This window comes from Lutra lutra, chromosome Y, assembly GCF_902655055.1.
Source record: "Lutra lutra chromosome Y, mLutLut1.2, whole genome shotgun sequence".
In the NCBI taxonomy this organism is placed as follows: Eukaryota; Metazoa; Chordata; class Mammalia; order Carnivora; family Mustelidae; genus Lutra; species Lutra lutra.
Window position 1 is genome coordinate 702,616 of NC_062297.1, and position 23,223 is coordinate 725,838.

Sequence of the window (23,223 nt, forward strand, 5' to 3'; positions counted from 1 at the left end):
GGTTAATTTAATACCAAACATTCTCAAACTTTTCCAAAAAACTGCAGATGGTGAGGACTGCATCACCCTGACACCAAAGATGTGTAGCCAAAGATACAAGGGAAGAAAACTACTCACCAGTTTCCCTGATAATACACACAAAAAAACAAGGGGATGAGAGATCACAACACTGAAAACTACAAGAACCATGATAAAAATAAAAAAAAAAGAAATAAAGGGAAAGATATTTAGTGTCTGTGGTTGGGAGAATTAATATTGTTGAAACATCTCTTTTGCCCATGACATGTACAGATTTTTGCAATCACAGAGAAGTATATTTCTACTCTAACCTGTTTCTCCTTGGTTTATATTTCTATTGATATAGATTGGTTAGGTTATCTACAAATGAAAATATGACTTACTTAACGTGGTCTGCTTTTTGCAGTTCTTGCCTCTGTTGAGGTAATGTGCACTAGATCACCAGATAACTTATTTTACATGACAACTCTTTTCTTCAGTTTTCTCTCTAAAACTTTTCTTCAGTTTTCTCTTGCTTAATTCCCTTTGTTGTTCTTGATCTTTTTCTGTAGAGATAGCACCGATTAGACTTAATGCCTTCTTTGACTTGTTTCCAGGTTATTCACTTCACCAGCACAATCCGAAACACTTTGTAAACACTCAAATTTATTATGCTTTGATCAAAACACCTAAACAGACATACTAGCTCATACATATGTTTCATTCCAAATGAAAAAGAGAATTGTAAGGTTATCCATAGCTTTGTTTCCTTGACTAATTTCTTAGAACTTCACTTTTTGTTTTTTTTTTAAGATTTTATTTATTTATTTGACACAGACAGAGAGCACAAGTTTGCAGAGAAGCAGGCAGATACAGAGAGAGGTGGAAACAGGCTCCCTGCTGAGCAGAGAGCCCAATGTGGGGCTCGATCCTAGTACCCTGAGATCATGAGCCAAAGACAGAGGCTTTAACCCACTGAGCCACCCAGGTGGCCCTGAGCTTCAGTTTTTTTAAGGTAGGAAATCTTTTTCTGCATACGTCATTCAAGATAAGATGATAAAAGGAATATATGAATTAAAAAAAAAAAGTTCCTAGATTTAAAACTGGAGTGATAGTTTCAATTTAAAATTTTGGAAGTCAAAACTACAAAAGGAGTGTCAAATAATGAAAAATACATGTATTGGTCTTTACCACTGGTTTTTGGCATACACCTCCTAAAACCCTGTAATTTCCTAAGTGATAGCACTAAGACCATTTTTTCCCCTAATATTTGGTCTTAGTTCCTAGTTCCTGACACCCACTTTCTAAATTCTTTGGAATTTCCAGAGTAAAAAGTATATCTTTTCTTCTAGTGACCTGTGTATGGGGAGTGGTTCTGCGGGCACCAAAAAGACCAAGCCATGATTAACCTCACACATATTTATGCTCTCTCCAAAAAAGGACTTAATGGGGTTTAATAACATACCTCCATGAGGAAGGCTCCATAAAATCAAATAATTTGGATTTGGAAGCACTTCCAGTTTGAAGAACACATGAAAGTGTGGGGAGAGAGGTATAATGTAGAGGGCATGGAAGCTCTATGCACGTTCCCACATACCTTGCCTACACATCTCTTCTATCTGGATGTTCCCATATGTCTTTTTATAATAAACTGTGTTAAAAGATTATCTAATACATAGTACCAATTATAAGAGTTTATGGAACACAATTTGAATTGGGCAGTGCAAAACTGGAAATACTAGTTAGGAGCTAAAGGAAAGACTTTTATTTATTTTAAAATATTTATTTATTTGACAGACATCACAAGTAGGCAGAGAGGCAGGCAAAGAGAGAGGAGAGAGCAGGCTCTCCGCGGAGCAGAGAACCTGATGTGGGCTCAATCCCAGGACCCTGGGATCATGTCCTGAGCAGAAAGCAGAGGCTTTAACCCACTGAGCCAACCAGATACCCCAAGGAAAGACTTTTATAGAGAAAAACACTTTTATAGAGAAAAAAGATTTTGATAGTGGTTAGAAGCAAAGCAAGAAGATTACAGTTTTAAAATAATTACATTTATAATTGCCCATTTTGTAACTATAATTACTAATTATTTTATAATTACGGTTATTATTACAAATTACTGATTGATAGTGTAAGTGGTTGGTTTATTTTGAAAAGTCTACTTGCATGTATGATTGGCTTCCTTTAGTCTTTTTTTTTTTTGTTTGTTTTTTAGATTTTTGTTTATTTATTTGACAGAGAGAGACACAGCGAGAGAGGGAACACAAGCACCGGGAGTGGGAGATGGAGAAGTGCATTCCCGCTGAGCAGGGAGCCAGATGCAGGGGGTTCTATCCCAGGACCCTGGGATCATGACCTAAGCCGAGGCAGGCAGATGCTTAATGAATGAGCCATCAGGCACCCCTCTTTTAGTCTTTAATTTAATAACGTGGAGGCATTAAGAGGGTTAGGTTTTGGTTTTCTTATGTAGGTGGCTAAGGCATTAGAGACAAGTTAGTCTAATAGCTTCCTTGTTTAACTGAATTAATATCCTATAACCTAGTATGCAGTCTTGTTTATTGGTTTCCTGAGTTCTGGGAGCATCTCTAAGAAATTAATTGAACCCAAGGAGGAAGGAGATTTATAGTTGGTTGGTAAAAAACACTTGGGACAACCTGAGTGTGTGATTGGAATCTAAAATAAGAGGAAAGTCTTGTGGGACTGACAACTTAATGTTTGGGATCTGATGCTATCTTCAGTTGTATAGTGTCAGAGCTGAGTTAAATTGTAGAACACCCAGCTAGTGTTGCAGAATTCCCAGGTGTGAGAAAAACTGCATATATCTGGTGTAACAAGTATTGACTATGTGAGTAAAGAAGAAACACAGAAATGTTTTTCTTTACACGGAGTTATGGAAGATTTGTTGTCAAACGCTTTGAGAGAGGGAGTTTATAAATCCAGTCCACTTATAATTTGGCAGTTTATTATAGGAATGTAGCAGTTTTTTAATGCTTGTGAATTTCCTTTTGTGGTCAGTAGTACTTATTCTGAAAGTATTTTTCTTACTAGATTTACCAGTGAGAATACAAATTTTTGTTCCTTGTCACACATTTTGGTAAACCTCAAAAAATAGAATCAAAACTGATGGAGTAGATAAAGAGAATTATAAGTAGAAAAGATGCAATATAATATAATTCTTTAAAAAAAAGATTTTATTTATTTATTTGACAGAGAGAAAGAGATCACAAGTAGGTAGAGAAGGGGGGAAGCAGGCTCCCTGCAGAGTAGAGAGCCTGATGTGGGGCTTGATCCCAGGACCCTGGGATCATGACCTGAGCCAAAGGCAGAAGCTTTAATCCACCCAGGCACCCCAATATAATATAATTCTTAATCAGAGTAAAGGAGAAAGTTATTCTTTGGTCTCAGTATGGCACTTAATAGTTGTCTCATCATGTGCAAAGCACTGTACAAGATGTTTCAGAACAAAAAGGGACAGAGTAGCTGTTTTTTTGGGAACATGATAGAATGGGAGAATCATGAGCTTACCTTGTTCCATGCCCACGTGAAGGCAACAGCTGCATCTGGGTGACTAACTCTTAAATACAACCTAAAGACAGGCAGAACAGATCATTTATAGCTAATTAGAGAAAGGAGACTGCATTTAAAAGAGTAGGAGGGGCAGAGCCCTGGTTGAGAACCAGACCCCAGGTGAACTAGCCACAAATGGGAAGGACATCACAAGCATGGAGAAGGGAGAGGAGAGGCTCAGACTCCAAACCAGGGACCCCCAACACTGGGAGCTTGACTGGGAAGCCATATACCTGGCTTAAAAATTAATAGGGCTTAACATAGAGAGCTTGAAAAATCAGTGAGCTTAACTCCAGGAGAGCCAGAAAGTGATAAGAAATAAATTTCTTGCTTTTACAGAGACAGTAATTTAAGTAACTTAAGGTTTTCAGGAGCTTTCATTTGGAAGAAAACCCCTAGTGGGTAACATTTCTCTTTTATTCTATCAGCCAAGATAGCTGTACCTAAAGGGGCTAGAAAAATAAGAGCAAACAAATTCCAATGTCAGTAGAAGGAAAGAAATAATAAATGTCAGAGTGGAAATAAAGGAAATAGAGATAAAAAAAAAAAATAGAAGGGGGCACCTGGTTGGTCAAGCAGTTGGTCAAGCAGCCAAATCTTGTGGTGGGCTCAGGTCATGAACTCAGGTTGGTGGAATGGAACCCTGAGTCAGGCTCCACACAGTGGAAGTCTGCTTGAGATTCTCTCTTCCTTTCCTTCCGCCTATCCTGCTTATGTGCCTCTCTAAATAAATAAATAAATCTTAAAAAAAAAAGAAAAAGAAAAAAAAAAAAGAAAAAAAAAAAGAAAAAAAAAAAGAAAAGATCAGTGAAACTGAGAACTGGTTCTCTGAAAAACAAACAAAATTAATAAACCTTTAGCCAGGCTCATCAAGCAAAAAGGAGAAAGGATTCAAGTAATTAGAAATGGAGGAGAAAAAAAAAAAACAACAACAAAACCTGACACCACAGAAATACAAAGAATTTTTTTTTTTTTAGAGAGATTGCACGTGAGTGGGGTTGGGAAGAGGGGTGGAGGGAGAGAGACTTATTCATAAAAAGAATGAGATAATCAGTGACAACATGGATGGTATTATGCTACATGGAATAAGCCAGATCTAGAAATGGAAACACCATAGGATTTCCCTTATATGTGGAATGTCAAAAATAAATGAACAAAAAGCAAACAGACTCTTAAATACAGAGAATTGGGGGTTTTGAAAGGGAGATACATGAGAGGACAGGCAAAATAGATGAAAAAGATTAAGAAGTACAAACTTCTAGTTATGACACAAATAAGTCATTGAGGTGAAAAATACAGCATAGTGACTATAGTCAATAATACCATAAATAACACTGTGTGGTGACAGATGGTGAGTACAATTACCATGGCAAACCTTGAGTAATGCATAGGATTATGGAACCAATATGCTGTACAACTGAATTTCTGAATAGCAATTGTATGGCAATTACATGTCTGTAATTTTAAAAATTATGGAAAAAGGAGGACCCAACCTTTTATTTAAGTGACAACACTTTAGAAAAAAGTTGAAAAAATGAGTAAAAAACAAAACAGAAAAAAGGATAGATGAATGAACAGTATTTTCTGTACCGTTCACAGAGTTAACATAATTAGAAACAGATGCACAACTAACTGTGTTTATAACTTAACTAAATAAGATGTGTAATTGAGGTGGAGATTATGAGTGAAAAAGAGCTTAGGGTGTGAGGGGCCTTATCTTCTTGAATGAGGTGATCTGAAGTAGGCCTTGATGATAGAATTTTTTATAGCTGCTGAGGTAGGGAAGGGTCTGAGACCCAAGAGTCTCTGAGGCCTGGGCAAAGAAAGGCCTGGGACAAAATGTGACAAGTTTTGGAGTGGTGACTTGTAGGGATGTAATTGGCAGGTTCATTTAAGGATAGATAGCTCTTTGTCATGCTTATTCTGTCATTTGACCTATAAACAGCCCTGTAGATCCACTTCCAGATCACCTCAATATAGGAAATATTTCATTAAAAAGAGTCAGGTGAATTTTATGGTTTCTCAATTCAGTGTAACCAGTAACAGTCTTGGACTTGCAATAGGAATCTTATGGGGCTGTTGGGGACAATCTTGTGGGAGTACACCCATAACCTTTAGGTTTTTAATACTGTCTTTGAGTAGGTAGTGTCAGATTCATTTGAATTCTTGGACACTATTAGTATCAGAGAATTGTCTGGTATTTTGTGTGGGAGAACCCCAGCTCCATTTTGGAACTGGGCCCTATGTTGAAATTTTCTAAGATGGTCCTGACTTGCAGTATCTTTCAGTTTTGAAGAGAAAGGATAAATGTGGGATAGGGTAAGAAACCATTGATCCCTGGGTGGCTGCCTAGTCAGCTGTCATATGAAATAGCAGCTGTTCTGTAGTTAACTGAAGCTTAAAATTACCAATGGAATTTAGAAATGGTGGTAGACCTGAATCTTAAGGGGTTGGTTCATTGTAATTATATGGAAATGCAAAATAAGAACCTGGCTACATACAGAATTCCCTGGGTATTATTACTTGAAAAAGCCAAAGTAAAGATAAAATACTAGGTTTGGTCTTGGTGCTAAACCAAGCTTGGATTTGAGTTGATCTGAGCTTTGGGCATTAGTCTCAGAGCCACCTAGAAAGAAAAAAAAAATATGCAGGGGCTACAGAAAATACATTTTGGACCTCTGATTACCAAGAAAGTAGTTAATGTAGAGAGAGGGCAAAACAAATATCATGTGAAGGAACTGGCACATTTTGTAGATCAGAATTAATTAGTTTCTTGAATAACTTTAGTAAAATGGACTGTGAGAGTAACCAGCTTGGCAGTAAACCATTAAGTAAACCAGAGAGTAAACCAGTCTTTGGTTTTCAGTAATGTGTTTGAATTAATGCAAGACTGTAGAACAGTGTGTTTGAATTAATGCAAGACTGGCAGCTTACTGTTGAACAACCATAGGTAGTTGTGTGTGATACAGAACCCCAGGTTATTCCCAAGGAAGCAGCCAGCCTGGTGGATTAAATAAATGCCACTGTCATGTGACTTTATCCTGAGAATGGGGACTGCTCAACTGCCCCTGTCAATTACAAATGGGACACCCCAGATGAAGCAGTTGATGTGATTTATATGCAAGCCATGTGGGATTGGCTTTAAAAACTAGGATATTCAGGAGCCGAATATGTACATTACCCAGGTTACCCTCGGTGCTGTGATTAAGGGATCTCCTTGTTGTATGGGCACTGCATGTAACCTTAACTGCTGTAAAATCAGTCTGAGAGACCTTACCAGATTTCTATCTCAGTTTTCTCATATAGGTTTTATTGATAGCAAGAACATTAAAATAATTAAGAAAATGGGGAGGGACAAAGGAAAGAGAGTTCAGGGGCTTGGCCTAACAGAGTGGAAGTCTTAAGATGGTTATTAAAAAATAGGATGAGTGAAGTGGGCACATTAATGGAGTTGACACAAAGGCTAAGTACCAGAGATTTTTCTGAACCAATAGGATCACTGTTAGTAAAAAAATATTAAAGGGCAAAAACAAGTCTGCTCTATTTACTCCAGTTTAGAGAAGGAATTTAAAAAGCCGTAAGACAAGCATTACAATGAAACACCTGACCATGATCTTCTAGGGTGATGCCCTGGAAGATTAATCAAGGTAAAGATAGGTGTGAGGGCAGGGTCTGCTGATGCCACCCCTTGGTGGGGGCTCAAGATCATTCGCCTATGTGTGGGTAAGATGGGCAGGAAGAGAAGAATAAACTTTTCTGGACTCCTTGCTGATAAAAGGAATCCAGTGCACTATGATTCCAAAACCAGTTGGTGTAGTTTTTATTGTGGGTTTAGGTTTGATTAGGAGGTATGGAAATGCAGTGGTGAATGGGATTCACGTGAGAGGTTTGGGGTTTTTGAATAGATTTTGTGTGTTGTTTGCCTTTATATTTTTGGATATGGATATTATTTCTGTTTGTGGATTGCTTTGTCTACCTCATATCATGAAGTAGAAGGCATGTAGACCCACCTTTAGGCTGTTTTCATTTGACCATGCTCACTGAGAACTACCAGAACCTTCTGAGCGTACATGGGTGAGTAACTTAAAGCAGTATAGAATACCTGGTGTAAAAAAACAGATGACTACTTTAATTCAGGACATGCCTGATGATGGAATGCTGGTGCCAGTGAATTTGCTTTACAGTACCCTTGTGTGTACTGTTTAAAAGGTGGGGAATTTAAAGTTGTACTGCCTATAGCTTCAGCAGTTCCAGACATAGTTTCAGACATACAAAAGTCACGGCAGGATAAAGAAGAGGTATTCAACGATTGCCCTTGCTCTATCTCAGTCTTGGAAAAGACCCAGCTACCCTTTAACACATTGAAAGGATCCCAATTTATTATAACTGTGTTGCTACAAAGTTATCTAAACTCATTGGTTTATTCTGGTCAGTTAGGTAGGAAAGATTTGATCTTTATGCAGGTTTTAAGTGTAATGATACACTATATTGATAATATTATGATAACAAACTGTGGAGCACAGTACTACTAATTTTAATGTATGGTAATACATATGACTATCTGGGGCTACTTAATAAGTCCAGCAAAGGCCCAAGTGTGTTGCAAGACACTGAAATTCTTAGGAATGGGCACAGTCCACTCGGAGTATTTCACAAGTTACTAAAAATAAAGTGGTGTAATGGGGCACCCCTAAGACCAAAGAAGAGGCCCTGCATTTGGTTGGTTTATTTAGATTTTGGAGACTGCATATTCCACTTCTGGGAATATTGGTAGGTTCTATCTGTAAGATTACCCTAATGAAAATTCCAAGAACCATATACTCTATCTTCTTGCCAGCAATATATGTATATGAAGTACCACTTCTCCACATTCTCTGTAAAATATTTCTTATTGTCTGTTTTTCGGCATCCTAGTGGGGATGAAGTGGCATTTCACTGGCTTTGATTTACTTTTTTGTGAGAAGTATGTTCACATCTTCCACACACCTATTGGCCACTTACATATCTTGTTGGAAAAAAAATAGTCTTTGCTCATTAAATAATTCTTTTGTTGAGATACAAGTCCCTTATCAGGTATAGGACTTTCAAATATTTTCTGCCATTTTGTGGTTGTCGCTTCACTTTCTTGGTAGCATGCATTGAAGCAAAAATTTTAATGTTGACAAAGTCCAATTTATTTTTCTTTTGTTGTTTATACTCTTTGTTGTCAGAACAAGTTACATTTTCAATTTGATATGAATTACAGAAAAATTTAGGGAGCAATTTTTTTGAGATTTAGTGGATACTACTATGTGAAAAAATAAAAGAAAGTCATTTCTACTCTCAATTACAAAATTTATTTTATTTGGGCTTTAAGTGATACTGATGTTTAAAACTACGTTTGAAGGGCGCCTGGGTGGCTCAGTGGGTTAAGCCGCTGCTTTCGGCTCAGGTCATGATCTCGGAGTCCTGGGATCGAGTTCCGCATCTGGCTCTCTGCTCAACAGGGAGCCTGCTTCCTCCTGTCTCTCTGCCTGCCTCTCTGTCTGCTTGTGATCTCTCTCTGTCAAATAAATAAATAAAATCTTTAAAAAAAAATAAAACTACATTTGATATATTAAAAAAATCAATATGAAGCTAATACTGATTATTTTAGGTTCTTCCCTAAACTGTAAGATGTATAATTTTATATTCTACATGATTTCAATTATTTTATTTTTTAAAAATAAGTTTATTTCAGTAGTTCTCTATTTTTGTATCTCTTCAAGTAGTGTCACAGCATTCCTCAGTTAGGCACTTAGATTGTTCAGTTTGAACCACTACAAGTATGTTTGCAAAATCTCATTATCTTTGCTTTTTGGAAGTGTGTAGCTTTTAGGTAATATATGGTATGTTATGTATACAGTATGTGTGTGTCTGCATACGTATGTATTATGATATATATATCTATACACTTAAGTGTGATGTATAAGACTGGGTGTGTGTATCAGCCTGGGCAAAGGCCTGGGAAACAAATGTGATAGGTTTTAGTGAATGGTAAGTTGTAGGGATGTAATTGGCAGGTTTAGTTAAGGATGGATAGCTCTTTGTCATGCTTACTTTGTCACTTGATGTATAAATAGGCCTGTACATCCACTTCCATATAGTCAAAAACTGTGCCTATCACTATCACATACTATAGTATAATACTGAAATTATTGTGCCTACTTACATGAAATAAAACTGAAGGTTAGTAGACCCATATAGTCATCTAATTAATTCTACTTCTCTTATTGAAGTTGCACAAAAGAAATGGCCAGATAAAGAACTCATCTGTAAAACTGCCAGTAAAGTCTTGTTAGTTTATTCATTCCATGGACACGTCTTGTAGTTTTTTTTGTTTGTTTGTTTTTTATTTACTTGACAGAGAGGGAGATCACAAGTAGGCAGGGAGGTAGGCAGAGAGAGAGGAGAAAGCAGGCTTCCTGCTGAGCAGAGAGCCTGATGTGGGGCTCAATACCAGGACCCGGGGATCATGACCTGAGCTGAAGGCAGAGGCTTAACCCACTGAACCACCCAGGCATCCCACATCTTATAGTTTTATGATGACTATGTCATTATCATTAAAACACATTTGCCTTGGTATCCAGAGGTGCTGTGCAAACATTTTGTTCTACCTTTATTTAGCCTTGTATTGGCTCTCCTTGTATACCCAGAGTCTCCTTCCCTGCAAAGCCCTTATATTAAAATTTTTGTCCTTATTTTATTTGGTGGCATATAATTTTTTTCTAAATTACCTTAAAACTTGCGGTTTTAAAAGAATAAAATACATTTAATCCTAATATAATTTTATAGCTGAGTGTCAAATTTAGAACCAAAAAAACCTGTTTATGTCAAAAATATAATCTTTTATTCTAGGCTAAGAATTTTTTTTTTTCTAAGGCTGAGAAAGGTCTTGAACAATATTAAGTGTGGTTGTCTTATTAATTTAAGAATCTAGCAGGACTTAAGACAGCTGATATTAGAACTCAAAACAATAATTTTTTAACATTTTAATTCCTTTCTTTTTGTCCTAAAATTCTCAAATCAAATAATAGTTCCTATAGTGAGCTTTTGTATTTCTTTTCCTTGTTGCTGATGATAATGAATATGATGCACTGAATGATTAAGGTAAATTTATGAGCTCTGTAATAATGTATTCTTTTTGCACACATTTCTTTTTTTTTTTAAATGACATTAAGTCCAATATTATTTAATCTTGGTGAAGATTTTTGCTTTCTTTGAATAATATAATTATTCCCAATTCTGGAATCCAAGAGATTTTACATTCTTCTTAAGGTTAACCTTAAAATTGACATAATAGATAAACATCATTCTTTAATTTCAGATGTCTGTAAGCTGTTTATCAACTGTGTGAAAGCTGATGATGGTTATGCTAATGAATAAATTGGATGAAAATGGGTTTTATTATATGTGAATGGAAAATAAAATAGTTTATATAATTATTCATATGTATATTCATGTTCATATGTACATGTTCTTTTTTTACAGCCAAGATATTTGCATGTGTTAAAATCTGGCCTCTAGTTATTGTTAGGAAATATAAAATGTATCCAGATTATTTCCTATTATTTGGTTGAAATAATAATATAAGTTGAAAAAAAAGTAACATATTATTATGCAAAAGAAAAAAAACTGTTGTGATAAAACTATAAATATTAAATACTTAGGAACTTCTAAGGCTTAATTTACTTCACTTATATAACAAATAATAAATATGGTTTGTTAGATTGCACAATATGACATTTTCATTTGAACATTAAAAATATTCAGAATTATATAATAAATCTTTTTTTGTTTGTTTGTTTTCTGGTAAGGCAGCTAGGTACTAGAGTTGACATTAAAATATTGGGATAGGGACGCCTGGGTGGCTCAGTTGGTTAAGCAGCTGCCTTCGGCTCAGGTCATGATCCTAGCGTTCTGGGATCGAGTCCTGCATCGGGCTCCTTGCTTGGCAGGGAGCCTGCTTCTCCCTCTGCCTGCCACTCTGTCTGCCTGTGCTTGCTCTCTCTCTCTCTCTGACAAATAAATAAACAAAATCTTTAAAAAATAAAATAAAATAAAATATTGGGATATACTTCTCATTTGTGTTCTAAGAAATAAAACAGCTTTGAGGTATCATTTCCATTCATAGAACAAGGAAAACATTGAGCTGTTGAAAAGTCAGTAATTTTTTTAAAAGATTTTATTTTTTTATTTGCAAGTGAGAGAGAAAGAGAGAGAGTGTACACAAGCAGGGGCAGAGGCAGAGGCAGAGGGCGAAGCAGATTCTTTTGCTGAGCAAGGAGCCCAATGCAGGACTCTATCCTAGGACCCTGAGATCATGACCTGTGCTGAAGGCAGACGCTTAACCAACTGAGCCACCCAGATGTCTTAAAAAATCAGTAATTCTTTTTAGATCTGTCAGAAGATTGAGGTAATAGGGCAAGACGTAGACCTTAAAAATGGAGGGAAGAGGGCGCCTGACTGGCTCAGTTTGTAGATCATGTGACTCTTATTCTCAGGGTTGTGAGTGTGACCCTCACTTTATAGATAGAGTTTACTTGAAAAAACAAAATGTTGAGACAAGTGAACACAGAGAATCACAGAGTAGTAAGACCAGAAGTCCAGGACCTATAAGCCTGTTATAGAGGGAGTTCCTCACTAATTGTAAAACATGGATGAGCTTGAGAGTTAAACATTCTGGAGATCCAGTTTCAGGAGGGTCATAAATGAATTTTACCTCTAGGATCCTCACTATGTTTCTATGTGAAGATTGAGAAAAATGTGTTGGGGTTTCTAACAGAATGATAGGGAAAAGTAATCATTATAAAATGAACTCATAATATTCTGATCCCCTTAATAAGAGCCAGCCCTAAAGAGAAAAACTATACTGTAATGGCCAACTTACAGAGTTTTACTAGAGACTAATCCCGTGGGAGAAGGGAAATAATCAAATCCAGCTCTCTTTATCTTCCCTGTCACACCTAACATGCAAAAAAAAAAAAAAAAAAAAAAAAAAAAAAGGAAAGAGAAAGAGAAAGAAGAGGGAGATAGAGAGGTGGAGAATGAGGGAGGAAGGAAGAAAGGGAGGGATGGAGTCAGGGAGGAAGAAAGGGGAAGGTAACAGGGGGAATCCCAATCATAAGGACTATAGAATGCTCTCCTCATACCTTACAACTACATCAACCTGTTTCCTGTAAAATTATAGAGAATGATAGCTGAAAGAACAGCAATGCTCAGGCACTGTTTAAGGATTTTCTAGGTATACCCAAAGACTCAGGAGAAGAAGAAGAAAAGATAATACAGGAAATTCTACTCTCTAAAACTTTCAGCTGTAGGAAACAATAAAAAGAACCTAACTCTTTACTAGTCTACATAAATCTTCAAAGTAAAGGGCAGTTTATCTCTCAGTTCTTTTCCTCCTGTGCAATATATCTTGCTGTAAATAAAAAAATAATAACACATGCCCAAAGGTTAAAAAAAAGAAAAAAGACTCCAGAGAAAAAGCAAGTATCAGAACCACACATGGGAGTAATTTTCAATAACTAGACTGTAATATAAAATGGTTATGATCAATTTGCTAAGAATTATGGAAAAATGGACATTTGTAAGAACACATGAGTTAGGGAAGCAGAGAGATGGAACCCCAAGTAGGAATTAGAAGGAAATGGTAGAAATTGAAAACATTTTAAGAGAAATTAAGGTTGCCTTAGTAACCTCCTAAGTGCATTGGCTATGGCCAAAGGAAGAATCAGTTAACTTAAAAATATATGAATGGAAACATTCAAAACTAAAAGCAAAAAGAAAAAAGAATACCCTCCCACCAAAAAATACAATATTCAAGAGATGTGATATAATGTGTAATAAGAATATCAATGGGTGAAGAAAAAGAGAAAGAGAAGAAATATTTGAGGTACTTGTGACTGGTGAGTTTCACAGAATTACTAACAGACTCCAAAACAGATCAATGAAGCTCAGGAAACATTAAAAAGGACACATTCCTAAAATACTTAGGCATATCATATTTAACATCAAAAAATTGAAGGCAACAAGAAAATTTGGAAAGAAGGCAGAAGAAAAAAGCACTTTACTCAAAGAGGAGTAATGAAATTCATTACTTTGGACTCCCCTTGATAAACCATTTCAGTGAGAGAGTACAGTGAGATATTTGAAGCATTTGAGGGTAAAAACAAAACAAAATGATTTATATCCTTCATAAAAGAGGACCAATGAAGACATTGTCAGAGAATAAACATTGAGAAAATCTCTTGCTACTAGATCTACTTTGCAAAAAGTTAAAAGAATTTCTTTGCAAAGAAGGAATGTGATATAATTCAGAAGCTTGGATCTGAAGAAAGGAGTATTAGAGAAGGAATAAATGAAGGTAAAACAAGATCTTTTATCTTTCTTAAACTTACTGGTTCTAACAGAATTCAGAAGGAATTAGGTGGACTTCTCTGTTGTAAGGTAGTAGCTTACCTGTGAAGCAGTAAATTATGATGTTATATAAAATAGAGTTAGAGGGGTGCTTGGGTGGCTCAGTGGGTTAAAGCCTCTGCCTTCGGCTCAGGTCATGATCTCAGGGTCCTGGGATCGAGCCCCGCATCAGGTTCTCTGCTCAGCATGGAGCCTGCTTTTCCCTCTCTCTCTGCCTGCCTCTCTGCTTACCTGAGATCTCTCTCTCTCTGTGTCAAATAAATGAATAAAAATAAAATCTTGAAAGAAAAATAAAGTCAATGTGGGGATGCCTGGGTGGCTCATTCGGTGAAGCCTCTGCCTTCAGCTCAGGTCTTGATCTCAGGGTCCTGGAATTGAGCCCTGCATCGGGCTCTCTGCTCAGCAGGGAGCCTGCTTCCCTCCACCCCCCACCCCGCCTGCCTCTGTGCCTCTCTCTGTCAAATAAATAAATAAAATCTTAAAAAAAAAAAGATAAGGGGGTCATTGCTCTAAGACATATTAGTCCTTAATAAATATGCGTTTATCTTACAAATCCTGGAGATGCATGAGACAAAAAAGTATGCATAAGAATAATCCATTGTTTTAGATGGTGACTTTAGTCCCTTTCAGCAGTAGTTGACAGAACTAGTTGCACAAGTTTGAACTATTTGTCAACTTGCTGTAACTGACAATATCTTATCCAAGAGCAGCAGCAGAATACATATTCTCAAGTTCACATGGAATGTTTACAAAAATAGATCAAATTATGGGCCCTAATATAGACTTCCACAAAATTTTTTTAAAGGAATAGAAATTATACAAAACATATCCCAACAACACAGTAGACTTAAACTAGAAATCAGTAACAGAATTGGAAAATTCCAGTAAAGTTGGAGCTTAGATACACAAGTCTAGATAACTGATGGATCAGAGAAGTCTCATGAGAAGGGAAGAAAAACATTTAGAACTAAATGAAAATGATAAGACAGCTTACCAGATTTTGTGGATACAGTGAAAACAGTGCTTATGGGAAAATTTAGAGCACTGAATGTATATATTAGAAAAAGATGTGAAATCAGCAAACCAACCCTCCATTTGGAAAAGAAGAGAAAATTAAATCAGAAGAAAAAATTAATAAAAACTGAAGTGGAAAATAACAGCACTGAAAATAAACAGCACTATAAAAATAACAACACTGAAATTCTCAATATTGATATTCTCAATAGAGAATATCAGTTATACCAAAAATAGGTGTCTTGAAAATACCCATGAAATTGAAAACTCTAGCCCAGTGAATCAAGGGAAAAAGAGGAAAAACACAATTACTAATGTCAGTAGTAAAAAAGGGCCATACTATTGTTCCTCTAGACAGTAAAAGGATAATAAAGGAATATTATGAACAACTCCATAGAGATTTGATAATGTAGGTGAAATGGACCAATTCCTTGGAAGACAGTCTATTAAATCTCATAGGAGGAATAGATAATCTGAATAGTTCTGTATCCAATAAACTGATCAATAATTAATAACCTTCCAAAATACAAAGCATCAGGCCCAGTTGAGTTCCCTGGTAGTTCCCTACCAAACATTTAATGTAGAAATTTTACCCAACCTCTACAGTCTCTTCTAGAAAATAGGATTAATATTTCTTTCTTTTTTTTTTTTTTTTAAAGAATTTATTTATTTATTTGGCAGAGATAGATCACAAGTAGGCAGAGAGGCAGGCAGAGAGAGAGAGAGACAGAGGGAAGCAGGCTCCCCGCTGAGCAGAGAGCCCGATGCGGGACTCGATCCCAGGACCCTGAGATCATGACCTGAGCCAAAGGCAGCGGCTTAACCCACTGAGCCACCCAGGTGCCCAGGATTAATATTTCTTAACTCATTCTCTAAGGCCAGCACTACTCTAATATCACTACTACACATGAAGTCACAAGAAAACTGCAGATCAGTGTATCTGATACATATGGATAGAGGAATCCAAAACAAAATATTAATGATTTGAATCCACCAATATGGTTTTTTAAAAAGATTATTATCACCAATATGTTTTTATTTTTATTTTTTATTTTTTTTAAAGATTTTATTTATTTATTTGACAGATAGAGATCACAAGTAGGCAGAGAGGCAGGCAGAGAGAGAAGGAAGCAGGCTCCCCACTGAGCAGAGAGCCCCATGTGGGGCTGGATCCCAGGACCCCGGGATCATGACCCTAGGCGAAGGCAGAGGCTTCAACCCACTGAGCCACCCAGGCATCCCACCAACATGTTTTTAAAAATAATAAACCATGACATGGAAATTTGTTCTAGGTTTGTAGGGGTGTTTAAGTATTCAAAAAATCAGTTACCATAAACAATGACATTAAAGAAAAGAAAAAAAGAAAAATCATGACTATAATAGTTGAAGGAAAAGCATTTGACAAAATCCAACATCCAATCATGATGAAAATGCTAAGTAAACCAGGAGTAAAAGGGAACTTTTCAACTTAATATAAACCATCTACAAAAATACTAAAAGTAAGATCAGGTATAAGGCAAGCATATTTGCTCTTACCATGCCTGTTCAACCTTGCACTGCTAGACATCCTAGCTAATGTAAATTAGCCAGAAAAGGTAAATAAACATAAAGATGAGGAAGGAGGAAATAAAACTGTCTTTTTAGTATATATCATGTGATCAAATGTGGAAAATTCCATGGAATCACCCACATCCTTCCTTCCTTCCTTCCTTCCTTCCTTCCTTCCTTCCTTCCTTCCTTCCTTCCTTCCTTCCTTCCAGATTTTATTTATTCATTTGATAGAGAGCACAAATAGGCAGAGAGAGAGGGGGAATCAGGCTCCCTGCTGAGCAGAGAGCCTGATGTGGGGCTCAATCCCAGGAGCCTGAGATCATGACCTGAGTAGAAGGCAGAGGCTTAACCCCCTGAGCCACCCAGGTGCCCTGTGATGCGTTTCTATATGCCAGGATTTAACAGTTGGAATTTGAAATTAAAAACACTTTATATTATATTAAAAAATGAAATTGGGGAGATGCCTGGGTGGCTCAGTTGGTTCAGTGTCTGACTCTTGATTTCGGCTCAGGTCATGATCTCAGGATTGTGGGGGGCTGAGCCGGATGTTGGGTTCTGTGGTCAGCATGGAGTCTGCTTGGGATTCTTTCTCCCCTCACTCTGTCCCTCCTCTGTCTTCCTCTACATAAAGTCTTTAAAAAATGAAATAGATATAAATGTAGGAAAATATACAAAAGATGTCCTTTGAATAGATAAATTGGCACATTGGTACATGGCAGTGTTATAAAATGTAAGATATAAATGAGATATTAATATATCAATTTATCAATATATAATATATTAATATAATATTAGTTATATAATATATATGTTAATATATAATAACATAAGATATAAATGAGATATTAATCCATGAAAAACATGGTGGAGGCTTAAATATTGCTGAGTGAAAGAAACCATTTCTAAAAGCCTTCAAAACATGGTATATTAACATATGCAGTTCCTTGGGATTACAGAACTTTAAAAACAGTTAAACGATCAGTGATTTCCACAGTTTCAGGAAGAGGAGGAAGATGATTGAACAGGGGATGTTTAGGACAGTAATACTATGTGTGATGCTTTGGTTATGGTTCTATTACATTATGCATCACCAGAACTCGAAATGTACAACACAAACAATGAAATCTAATGTAAACTATGGGCTTTCAAAATAATAATGTGTCAATATCATTTGCTCATTAATTTTAATAAGTGGAGAACACTGATAAAAAAATGTTAGTAATAGGGGAACTGTCTGAAAGTCTATCAATATTAAAAAATATTTAAACATATTGGGATAAATACTAGACTTGAGTAATATACATCTTTTGTACTTCCATAGCAAAACATTAAGGTTTTGTGATTATTTATTTTTATAATTGTGTATAACAACACTGAGGAGTATGGAATGTTGAGGAAGAGGTCTAAGAAGTGATTATAACAATGATGAGTTCCAAAGTAATAACCATTTAATTACGTGAAGTGGGCAAGGTGTTACAGACTGGAAATTTAGCACACACTAAAGCTGAAGACAAGGGAAATAATGGTTAGGTAATAAAACTGAATTCCATTTGAAACTGTTTCAGAATAAATAAAGCAGAGGGAGTATGTGGCAGTTTAAAGGAAGGTGCGAGAATTAAGCTTGTAGTGTCAGTGAAATCCAGATGTCTTCACTGAAAAGGAGGCTTAGTCCTCAATCTATAAAGGAGAGTTTTTAAGGAGGGACAAAAAAAATGTATGTTCAAATAGTTTTGTCCTTTTGATTTTACTCTTCTTTCTTCCAAAACTGGAAGTTGTATAATCAAGAATCAAAAGAATTGAACAAAATAAACAAGTTAATACATTATTAACATGTGAGCAAATTAAGGATTTTGAACTTGTTTAGACTCCCTCTGTACCATTTATTTTGTCTTACCATTGAGGGGAACCATATATTTAAAATAGAGAAGGCTTTGTTTTATTTGTATCAGCAGGATTTGGATTTATGGAATGACTGAGTGACATGATAGATTTCATTGTCACTAAAGGAAAACTTTATTGCTATATTTCATGAGAGCGGCTTAACCCACTGAGCCACCCAGGTGCCCAGTAATTGGTGTTTTAACCCCCTACAGCTACATCAGTCAACTTCTGTGTCTTGCTTTCCTGGTCCTTTTGGTGAATCATTTTAAGAGAGAAAGTGGGGTAAGAGTAAAGAAAATCCTTGGCATGTTAGACAAATATTGACAATAATAGATGGTATGTTTGAAATTGGCACAAAAATTGTCTGTTAGTGCATCTTAACAAATGGACTTAGATTTATTTGTAAGTAGGCAGGTGATTATCGTAGACAGTAGTGGTAAAGAGTGTAAGGGCCTATTTAGCCAGAGCACTTCTTCATGTGTCTGTTGGCCATCTGGATGTCTTCTTTGCAGAAATGTCTGTTTATGTCTTTTGCCATTTGTTGCTTGGATTGTTTTTTGGGTGTTGAATTTTATAAGATCTTGATATATATTAGATACTAGCCCTTTATCTGATATGCCATTTGCAAATATCTTCTCCCATCCTGTAGGTTGCCTTTTACTTTTGTTAACGGTTTCCTTTGCTCTGTGGAAGCTGGGTTGTTTTTTTTTTTTGGCAAAAAACTTTTTATGCTTTGCTTTTTTTCTGCTGTGCAGAAGTCCCAGAAGTTCATTTTTGTTTTTGTTTCCTTTGCTTTTTGCCATGTGTCTAGCAAGAAGTTACTGCAGCTGAGATTGAAGAAGTTGCTTTCTGTGCTATCTTCTAGGATTTTGATTTATATATTTTGACATACAAAAACCTCACATTTAGGTTATTCATCCATTTTGAGTTTATCTTTGTGTATGGTGTAAGAAAATAGTACTGTTTCGTTCTTCTGTATGTGGCTGCCCAATTTACCAGCACCATTTACTGAAAAGCCCTTTTTCCACTGGAGATTCATTTCTGCTTTGTTGAAGATTAATTGACCATAAATTAATTGATCCATAAATTGTGGATCCCTTTCTGGCTTCTCTATTCCTCTATGTATCTGTTTTTGTGTCAGTACAATACTATCTTGATGATTACAGTTATGTAATATAGCTTCAAATCCAGCATTTTGATGCCACCGCCTTTGGTTTTCTTTTTCAAAATTCCTCTGGCTCTTTCTGGTTCCATACAAATTTTAGGATTTTTTTTTCTAGCTCTGTGAAAAATGCTGTTGGTATTTTGATAGAAATTAGAATCTGTATTTTCTTGTTCTCTGTAGCATAAATATTTTGCTTGTTCTGTGTAGCATAAATATTTTAACAATAATTGTTCTTTCAATCCATGACCATGGAATGTTTTTCCATTTCTTTGTGTCTTCCTCAATTTCTTACAGTGTTCTGTAGTTTTTAGAGTACAAATCTTTTACCTCTTTGGTTAGGTTTATTCTTCGGTATCTTATGATTGTTGGTACTATTCTAAATGGGATTGATTCCTTAATTTCTTTTTCAGCTCATTTCTTCTGTCCCTTTTTAGTATAGAAATGCAACTGATTTCTGTGCATTGATATTTTATCCTGACACTTTACTGAATTCCTGTATGAGTTCTAGCAATTTTGGGGTGGAGTCTTTTTGGTTTTCCACATGTCATCTGGAAAGAGTGAGAGTTTGACTTCTTCTTTGCCAATTCAAATGCCTTTAATTTCTTTTTGTTGTCCAATTGCTGAAGCTAGGACTTCTAGTACTATGTTGAACAGTAGTGATAATGGATATCCCTGCCATGATCCTGACCTTAGGGGAAAAGTGCTCATTTTCCCTCCCATTGAGAATGATATTTGCTGTGGGTTTTTCACAGATGGCTTTAATGATATTGAGGTATGTACCCTCCATCCCTACACTGTGGAGAGTTTTAATCAAGGAAGGATGCTGTATTTTGTCAAATGTATTTCCTGCATCTACTAGAGGATCATATGGTTTTTGTCCTTTCTTTTATTAATGTATTGTATCACATTGATTGATTTGCAAATGTTGAACCTCCCTTGCAGCCCGGGAATAAATTCCTTTTAATGTACTGTTGGATCCTATTGGCTAGTATCTTGGTGAGAATATTTGCATCCATGTTCATAAGGGATTTTGTTCTGTAATTCTCCTTTTTGATGGGATCCTTGTCTGGTTTGGGGATCAAGGTAATGCTGGCCTCACAGAAAGAGTTTGGAAGTTTTCCTTCCATTTCTATTTTTTGAAACAGCTTCAGGAGAATAGGTATTAGTTCTTCTTTAAAAGTTTGGTAGAATTCCCCTGGGAGACCATCTGGCCCTGGACTCTTGTTTTTTAGGAGGTTTTTGATGACTGCTTCAATTTCCTTACTGGTTGTGGAACTGTTCAGGTTTTCTGTTTTTTTCCGGTTCAGTTGTGGTAGTTTATACGTCTCTAGGAATGCATCCATTTCTTCCAGATTGTCAAATTTGTTTGTGTAGTTCATACAGAGAGTATGAACTTTGTGTTCATAGTGTGTTCTTATAATTGTTTATATTTCCTTGGTGTTGGTTGTGATCTCTCCTCTTTCATTCATGATTTATTAATTTGAATCCTTTGTCTTTTCTTCTTGATAAGTCTGGCTAGGGGTTTACTGATCCTATTAATTCTTTCAAAGAACCAGCTCCTAGTTTTGCTCATCTGTTCTACTGTTCTTCTGGTTTCTATTTCATTGAATTCGGCTCTAATCTTTATTAAGATTATTTCTTTCTCCTGCTTGGTTTGGGCATCCTTTTTATTTTTATTTTATTTTTAAATATTTTATTTATTTGTCAGAGAGAAATAGCACAAGCAGGGGTCCAACTAGCAGAGGGAGAAGCAGGCTCCCCACTGAGCACAGAGCCTGATATGGGGCTTTATCCCAGGGCTCTGGAATCACAACCTAAGCTGAACTCAGATGCTTACCCAACTGAGCCACCCAGGCATCCCTGGTTTAGGCTTCCTTTGCTGTTCTTTCCCCACCTCCTTTAAATGTAAGGTTAGCTTTTGTAGTTGAGACTTTTCCAATTTTTTGAGAAAGGCCTTGTACTGCTAGTACTAACCCCCTTAGGACTGCCGTTGTTTTATCCCAAAGGTTTTAAGTAGTCGTGTTTTCATTTTCATTTGTTTCCATGAATTTTAAGATACTTCTTTAATTTCATGGTAGACCCATTAATTCTTCAGAAGGATATTCTTTAACCTCCAAGTGTTTGAGTTTCTTCCAAATTTCCTCTTGTGGGATTGAATTCTAGTTTCATAGCATTGTGGTTCAAAAATATACAGAGAAAAATCCCAATCTTTTGATACTGGTTGAGATCTGATTTTTGATGCAGTATGTGATCTATTCTGGGGAATGTTCCATGTGCACTCGAGAAGAATGAATATTCTGTTGCTTTAGGATGGAATACTCTGTATATATCTATGAAGTCCATCTGCTCCAGTGTGTCATTTAATGCTCTTGTTTCTTTGCTGATCATCTGCTTAGATGATCTGTCTATTGCTAAGAGCGGGGTGTTGAAGTACCTGCTATTATTGTATTATTATCAATGAGTTTTTTAAATTTAGTTATTTGGCTTATATAAATTGGCTTCTCCCAGGTTAGGAGCATAAATACTTATAATTGATTAATCTTTTTTAATAAACACTTTAAGTATGATGTAATATCCCTCTTCCTTTATATAGAACTATTCCTTTATATATATTTGTGTGTGTATGAATAACACACACATATATATCCTATATATAGAAATATTCCTTTCTATAGTCTTTGTCTGATATGAGGACTGCTAGTCCAGCTTTCTTCTGATGTCCATTATTACCATGATAAATAGTTCCTCACCCCCTCACTTTCTATCTGGAGGTGGCTTCAGGTCTAAATGAGCCTCTTATATACAACATACAGGAGGGTCTTGCTTTTTATCCAGTCTGATACCTTTTGGATTTTGTTCAGAGCATTTACCCTATTTACATTCAGAGTAACTATTGAAATATATGAACTCAGTGCCTTTTTATTAACTGTAAACTCCCTGTTTCTGTAGATTGTCTCTGTTTCTGGTCTGTGTTACTTTTGGGCTTTCTCTTCACTTAGAGGATCCCTTTTAATATTTCTTGCAAGACTGGTTTGGTGATCACAAATTCTTTTAGTTTCTGTTTGTCCTGGAAGCTCTTTATCTCTCCTTCCATTCTGAATGACAGCATTGCTGGATAAAGTGTTCTTGGCTGCATGTTTTCCTCATTTAGCATCTTGAATATATCATGTGAATCCTTTCTGGCCTGCCAGGTGTCTGTGAATATGTCTGCTGCCACTCTAATGTTCCGACCCCTGTAGGTTAAGATCCTCTTGTCACTAGCTGCTCTTAGGATTTTCTCTTTATCTCTGAAATTTGTGAAATTCACTCTTACATATCAGGGTGTTGATCTATTTTTACTGTCTCGAGGAGGGTTCTCTCTACTTCTTGGACTTGAATGCCCATTTCCTTCCTTAGATTAGGGAAGTTCTCAGCTATGATTTGCTCAAATATACCTTCTGTCCCTCTCTTCATATTTCCCTCTTGGACTAATTCTACTATTGTTTCACTTAATGGTATCACTGATTTCTCAAGGCCTTCCCTCTTGATTCATTGTTATTTTTCTCTCTTTTCCTCAGCTTCCTCCCTTCCATCAACTTGTCTTCTATGTCGCTGCCTCTCTCCTCTGCCTT